This window comes from Cicer arietinum, chromosome 5, assembly GCF_000331145.2.
Source record: "Cicer arietinum cultivar CDC Frontier isolate Library 1 chromosome 5, Cicar.CDCFrontier_v2.0, whole genome shotgun sequence".
Classification (NCBI taxonomy): domain Eukaryota; kingdom Viridiplantae; phylum Streptophyta; class Magnoliopsida; order Fabales; family Fabaceae; genus Cicer; species Cicer arietinum.
In genome coordinates, this window is record NC_021164.2 from 5634537 (window position 1) to 5643054 (window position 8518).

Here is an 8518-nt window from a genome sequence, read left to right on the forward strand (position 1 = left end):
ATATATATATATATATTTATTTAAAATCTAGTATATGTTTTCCAATTATATAGTATAACTAAAAGAATATATAAAATTTGGGGTTCACCTCATTATATCTGTTTTCTATTTAATAAAATTTGTTTTTTTTTACTAAAAATAGTAAAAATCTGAAAAACAATGTACACTCCCAATTGTATGGTTTCACTTTTGTTGAAGAAAGGAAAAGTGATTTTAGGAAAATGTTGTATTTTGTAGAAGACTTAGTTTTCTAGAATGAATTGTAACTTTTTTAGAGGAAATACTGAATTAAAACTTAAAAGTTGAAAGTTTGGAGCTTTTACTTTTAAAAATTAGAGTTTTATATTTTCAATTAATTAATTAATTAAATTTTTGTATTTTTTAATATATTTTAAATAAAAATAATACATAATTATATTTTGTTATAAAAATCATATATAATAAAAATAATATCACTAATAATTAAAATTAATTTTTTTAAACATTATTAACATAAAAATAAAAACAATTATATTATTTAATCATAATCTTTTACACTTCAATTTTTGAGGGTCCTAGTTATAATTTTCATTTACCATTTCCCCTCAAAATACTGCACTGTGTTCCTTACGGTATGATAAATAGTCACATTTTAATAAATTCTCTCACCTAACAACTAACACCATCATAAAAAAAAAAACCATAAAATTTCACAAAAATAATTAAAAAAAAGGCACAATTGTTTTCTACTTCAAAATGATTAAACTACTCAAATTTCATATTTCACTGCATAAATTAATACATAAAAATGACAACACAAATAATTATTATTAATAAATATTAAAAAATGTTAATAAATATTTTTAATTGATGCATAAAAATATATGATAAATATTTATCAACGATAAATATAAAAATTTATATACATAAAAATACAGAAGATAAATATTTTTTATTGATAAATAAATAAAATATGGAACAAATATTTATAATTGCTGAATAATAAAATATGAAACAAATATTTGTCAATGATAAATATAAAATTCAAGGGACAACTATTTATCGTCGATAAATGCAAAAATAATAGATAAATTTTTATCAATAATAAATAGAAAAAATTACTGAACATATATTTGTCACTAATACATAAAAAAACGGGACAATATTTATCTATAAAAAATATTAAAAAAATACGAAATAAATAGTTATTATTAAAAAAATACAAGTTAGGATTACGTCTTTATCAAATGTTTTCCACTTTTTATCAATTTTAATATTATTGGTCATTATTAGTTATAATTTATAAATCATTTATCTATAGAATAAATAATAAATTAATTTTTTTATTGATTATCTTTAATTATTATTTGACAAAAAGTATAGTAAGGACAAGGTATGTATTTTACTAGTATTAAAGATGAAAGTATATGTCTATATTTTCTCTACATTTTTTTATATTCTGCTTTGTAAAATTTACACTTGTGTAATATATTGCATTTGTTCTTTTGATCTATTATGTAACAAAACTTGATTTTTAGTTTCAAATTTACTATATAGATGCATTATGAACATTTAGGCTTTCTTGGTGCGGCATTCCGGCCGTTTGAAAAAACTAGGTCGTTTTTATCTATTAGAGAGAGATAATTTAAGTTTTTTTTGGGTCTAAAATCACTCATTGAAATTATTTTTTCTTATTTTATATAAATAAGTGGTTACCATGTAAGTTTAATTTTTTGTTCATATTTTTATGTGATTTCATCCTACGAGTGCGTTGTTATTTTGTTTTATTTTGATTTATTTGTCCTCTTGATGGGACACGTTTTAGTTTTTTGGTCTTGTTATGGTGTTCCTTTGTTTCAGATTGGTTGAATAACTTTGAATCATTATAAATTACAATCAATTATTGGGACGTTACCAAAGTTATATATCCAGAGACATGGGTATTTCGAGCATTTGAATTTTATCATATTTATAGGAGTGTTGTCATTTTCATTTTATGTTATGTCGTTTTGTACTATTAAATAAGATGATATGAGTTTATTCCTAAATACATTCTTTTTTGTTTTAGAAATTTTGAATTCTTTTTAGTTTTAAGAATTTTGAATTTGTATTATATCGTTGTATATGAACAAATATTATTTTTTAATAAAAAAAGTCTCAAATTTTTTCTTCAATTTAATTTTATGTAAATATAAAAAAAAAAAATCTTAAGCATTCAACTCACGAAAATCAATGTTAGATAATCAATTTAATAATAAAAAAAAGCTACAATTATAAGATTTTCAAGAATTTTGAAATTTTTTAAGATAGTTATCATATTAGTAATTTCAAATTCTAAAATATTGAGTTGACCATTGATCTGGTCATATTCTTCATATGGTATAAAAAAATAGTTCCAATAGGTGGTGGCAATCTAAACCAAGTTGCTACCTAGCTATAGCCATGGTATCACTACACCCACCTCAGAAATTAAATATGCCACTTTTGTTTATGCTTTAGCCATATTCCAAAATGGGAACATATATACATATATTCTTTCTTTAGAATTCAACCATAATAATTCTTCAGTGATATTCACTGAAATTACATTTATTTTTTATTAAAAAAATATTCAAATCCCAAAAGAATCATGTTTTTACCTTTGCATGCATGGCACAAAACAGCTTGTGGTCTTGAATGCTTGAGAGCAATTTTTTACACGTCATCTTCAAGATGTTGAGCTTGAATCAAGAATATAGAAAGGAAATTAAGAATTTTAAAAGAATAAAGGTTAAATATAATTTTATTCTTTATAAAATTTTATTTATTGTTCGGTTCTAATAATTTTTTTTTTCTCTATTTTTCGTTCCTATAATATTTTTTATCATCAATTTTAGTCTCTACTATTAAATTAATTCTTGTATATTTTTAAATTTTTTAAATGTTTTTTTACATTAATATTTAAAACATTAAAAAAAAAATTAACACAAAAAGCAATTAAGTTGTCCAACGATTTAAAAAAAATCCTAAATCACAATATATTAATTAGTGTAGGTTTGGATTAGGATGAATTTGGTGAAATTACGTTGACATTGTGATTGTGTTTAAAAACATATATAAAGATGTTTAATTTTAATCCTAAGTTTTAAAATACTTAATATATGTCGGTATTATTAAATTAAATATTTTATTTTAAGTTAAACTCAATATCTATAATAAACTTATGGTAATATTTATCATTTATTAAACAGAAGAAAAAAATTTAATTTAATTCAATCGGAAAGTTGATGTTAATCATTCATATTTATTTTTGGAAACAAGTTTAATAAAAGCATTTGTCACTTTGTTGTTTATTACATGCTCAAGAACAAACAAATAACACTTAACTTATGTTACTTCTTTATAAGTATAAAGGCCAAACAGATAAATAAGCCAGCAAGAGTGAACCCATGAATTTAGCTAGAAAAGGAAAAACTCCATAAATGTGTCATGTTTGGATAAGGTGTGACCAAACTATGTAGCTAATGGTAATGGCTTGTATACTATAATTAATAATTAATGATTATTTAAGTATTTTATCCTAAAGTCTATAGTTATGCTTCAAGGTAGTGGCCCAATGTTACATCAAAAGACAAAGCAAATAAGTCAATTACTATGAAAGCACACAATCAAGAAATCTTGACCGTTGGATGAAGTTTGGATAGTTCAATTTTAAAATTGCTTTAAAATACAACCCATAATGTAAACCGTCTGATTTTATAAAGATTGGTCCAGGACTATCTGACTGTAGATAATTCAAATTCAAGTAAAGAAATTTGAACCGTTGGATGTAATATGTTATATTATCAATTTGGTTTTAAAATATATTTATTAAAATATGAGGCTTCTGATCTTTATATATTCAAAATTATGTCACAACACAAAGTTCAATATTTTGTATGTGTATACAAATTATATTTTTATTATTTGATGTATTCAATTAAATTGTCTAGAACATTATTATAGAAAAAAAATAGTAATTAATATTTATTGGTATTTTCCTTATCCATATGTTTCTTCATAAATCTCATAATTTTTAACAATTTGAATTATTAAATTATTTTTTTAAATAATTTGACTCAAGTGGTTAAGGAACATTATTAAGAACGAATTATTCAGAAAAAAACTCAAATAATTTTTAGTTGTTTTTATTTACTTTTCAGTCATATTTCGAATTATCAAAACTATTTTCCTTTAAAACCTAGAGGGTTTAGAAAGAAAAAAAAAAACACTTAATTATATGATTACCTACAAATGAATCTTGCTGTGGTAATAAAACATTTTGCATGAATTAATATTCCCGTATTTTATCTAGAAAGCTATTCTTCAAGGTAATGCCTCTCACAAATTATATGTTTGATTTTATAGTGAGATTGACAAAATCATAATAAACCACCGTGTTTTCTAAAAGTTACATAATGTAGTTTTTACAAAATTATGATAATTTACTGTAATTTTATCGATCTCACTATAAAATCAAACATACATAAAATCACTAGTTGCTATAATTGATCATTGAAAGGATAATTGGCCAAATTTTGTTTGGGCCAATCTAGTTTGGTTAAGATTTTGGTCACTATATAAAGAAAATTTAGGTAGTCTAGTTTGGGAATTTCCAATTTTCACTTTAAATTGCATATTTGTCACTTTTCTTTGAATATCATTTTCTTTAAATATTTTAAATAGGTTTAATTATTTTTACTAATTCACAAAATCGGTCCTCTTATTTGAAAAGCTAACAGTTTTGGTCAATTATTATAATTTTTCAACTCAAAAATGGTGATGCGACCTACTTTAAATAACGCGTGAAACGATTAACACTTATGAAATTGCAATAAAACCCTATAAAAATTTAACTTTCAATTTTGGAAAACTTTTGTTTTTGTAATTTAATTAATGACATATGAATAATTAATGCATCTAGATAATTTTGTATCATAAAATTGTATGTCACATAATTTAAAATATGTGAAATCGTAATTTTTTTATTAAAAAATCTAATTGAGGAACCAAAATTGTCAACTTTTAAAATAAGGGGACCAATTCCGTAAATTGTTGAAAATAAAGAGACAAAAAATGCAATTAAGTCTTTTAAATATTTGTATTGGTACATTCACGCATAAATCTTTTAAACAAGAAACAAAAAGAAAACAATGCGACAATTTTATTATTAAAAGTAGACTTTAGATATGCTTTCTCTCTTTTATCTTTTACTTAAAATTTGTTTTAGTTATTTATCCTTTATTTTTTATAAATGGATATGAATGTAAGTGATTTTCATAATAACTCTTATAATCGATTGAATGATTATTGTCATGAATTATTAAGATTTAATCATACATCAACCGTAAAATTAGATGTGCAACTTTACCAATGAGGAGATGAAAATACACAAAATTATGATAAATTATTTTTATTTCAAAGAATTTATTTATATTTTAAAACATGTAAAAATAATTTTTTAAGTGCAAATTTATTATTGAATTAACTAAATATTTGATCTCTTTTTATTACATTTGCCTATAATTCTCTATAATATCAAAGAATACTAAAAAAAAAACACTATTTAAAACTAGGTAAAGGATAGCCAATATGACATTTGCTTGGGACTTATAACAAAGAGTAATAATTGTACGGACACAAGTAGCCAGCTACATTATTGGAATGTTGTTCAGTACAAAAAACAAAAACTTACACTTACATACACACAAAGGATTTTATTTTATTTTTGATGAGTGCAAATGGACAAGAAATATTGTGGTTTATGTGATGCATACGTACTCAACAAGGCTTTGATATCTAAAAATAGGATTCACTGGATTGAGATTATGGACCCACTGAAATACCCTCATGCAATTGCAACCAAAAAGTAGTAAGAGAATAAAATAAAGTTAGGCACTTTGCTGACCTACTTGATGGGATGGGGGACTCATGTATATATGTTTTCTTTTGGGATATGAACCACCCCTGTTTCTTATTGTTCCTAATTGTAAAATAATATAAATGTATATATAGTTTTGGAATGATAAAAATTGATTGATTTTTTATTTTATTTTAAAGATCACTAAAATCACAATCAACTAGAAGCTATGTATTATAGCTTCTAAAAATTGCAGTGGTTAATTCATTGTGGCAATTGTTTTTTTACTCCTCTAAAAGTAAAAGTAGACATGAACTAAAACATCATTTTTTTTACTCCTCCAAAAGTGAAACAAGACATAGATTAAAACATTATTCAACACAATCTGTCTTAGATATTATTTTTTTCAATAAACAATGTAGGTTTGTTTATGCTTTTGGTCAACTAATATCTGAACAAATTTTGATTTTAGTGTTTAGAAAAAAAAAATTAGTTTACATCTCTCTAATGTAATATTTTTATTATTGTAGTTGTTGATGTCATCTACTTATCTAAGTTAGATAACACGACATATTTTAGCGTTACGTGACACTAAGTTATCATGTCATTAGTGTCATATCAACATCTAATGGATGACTGCCGCATGACATCAATGAATAACAAAACTAACATAATTACACTTATCAAAAACAACAACAAAACTATAAACTATAGGGACCAAAATAAAAAAATTCTCAAAAACTTTAATTTTAATTCCAACTTTAACTATTGCATATGCAAGACTTTCAATACCGTAAAATAATTAATTTTTGGTTTATCTTCTCTTTTTCTTCTCTTTTATCAATAAATTGGTTATATTTAAGTTGTTTTCTTTATCTTAATTTTCAATATAACTAAAAAATATTATCTCCTAGATACAAAATTTTCATAGTTTATCAATAATAAAATCACCACAATACACTCCTCCAATTTCTATGAAGTGTTCGAGAGATCCCTAAACATACATTGCATAAAATATCTACATCTACCAATAGAGCTTAAAAAGATTTGAGATTAAGACACACTCAATTGAGATTAAGATTTCAAGAATTACATTTTCATATGTAATAGAGAAACACTAATGCAACAAAAATAGGATTTCATAAAAATCTCTTAGAATTTGGATTGGGCCCTACACATCCCCCCACAAAATCAGGTTGTAGGCTGAGGACTATCTACCATTTATAAACACTTTATCACTCTTATCTCGTCCAATGTGAAACTTTCACAAAATTTATGACACATTAGATTATAATTGTGGTCGCATAAGGGTTGTACTTATTGGTCTTAACATGAGTGGCATTAATGCTTGTTAACTACCAAATTCTTTCATGAGGTTTGGATGTACCTCTTCACTAATCATGATGGATGAGATAATAAAAAAATGTCTTGATGTTGATCGCATGTTTACCATCAAGTTGAATTAGGAATGTGTTGGTTGATGAATTATTTTTTACATTTTGCTTAAGTTTGTTTAAGGTGTATTTTTTGGTGTCATACTCTATAAAGTCAAAGGGGAGTAGTTTTGTATTGAAATTTTACTGTATTTTTTTTGTCCATTGAGTTTTAGCACATGATTAGATATCCTTTCAAATCCTTCAAAGAAGATGGGGGAGTGCCTATTAGTATTTTTTTTTTTAAATGCAGTCGGTAGAAAAATAATTACTATAGTATTTTATTAAGACTTTATTAATTGTCATCTCTAATAAAGAATGTTATAGTTTTTAAATTTTTTTTGGAAATATTATTAGATAATGTTTTGTAAGTAGTACTGATAATTTAATAAAATACTTAACTTAAATATAATATTTATACAATTAAGAGATAAAAAAATTAAGAAAAATAAAAATAAAAAATTTATTATTTTTTTGTGATGAAAAATTTACATAAGCACTATAGTTGAAGTTAGAAATTGAAATTAAAATTTAGAGAATTTATGTTTCTTTTTTTTCTCTTGATCTTTATAATTATGTTAGTTTTATTTTTTGTCTTTACCACGTGACAGTCACCTATTGGATGCAAACGTAACACTAATGATGTGACAACCTAGTGTCACGTTACACTAAAATATGATATAGTATGTCATTTCAGAATGTCACATCATTTAACTTGGATGAGTAGATGGCATCATAGACTAAAACGTTAAAAATTTAAATTAGAGGGACATATTTTAAAGTTTTTCTTTTCAAATGACTAAAATCAAATTTCATCCAAATTTCAAGAATCAAAAGCATAAATAATCCAACAATATATTATATGTGCAAATGTGAAGTAAATGAGCAATAAAATTATCTATCAATTATAAAAAATTTTAACGTGTTATATTTTTTTGACTCAAATTTGAACCTGTGCACGACCACTATTTAACATAGAAAAAATGTATACATTCTCGTCAAAACACTATTGAATTTTTCAATTGGCTTTAAATGTTTATCTATTTATCTTTCCTACTTTATCATCTGATTTAAAATCAATAGTCGAAATTAATTAGTTGGATACTAAATATACAACCTTGAAACATAAGAAAGCAAAATTTTAACTTGATATGATTTGCATATCAAGAAATGTAAGAGGGAAAAGTTAAAAAAGCTTTTGAGTATAGTCCTATCTATTATTCACCAA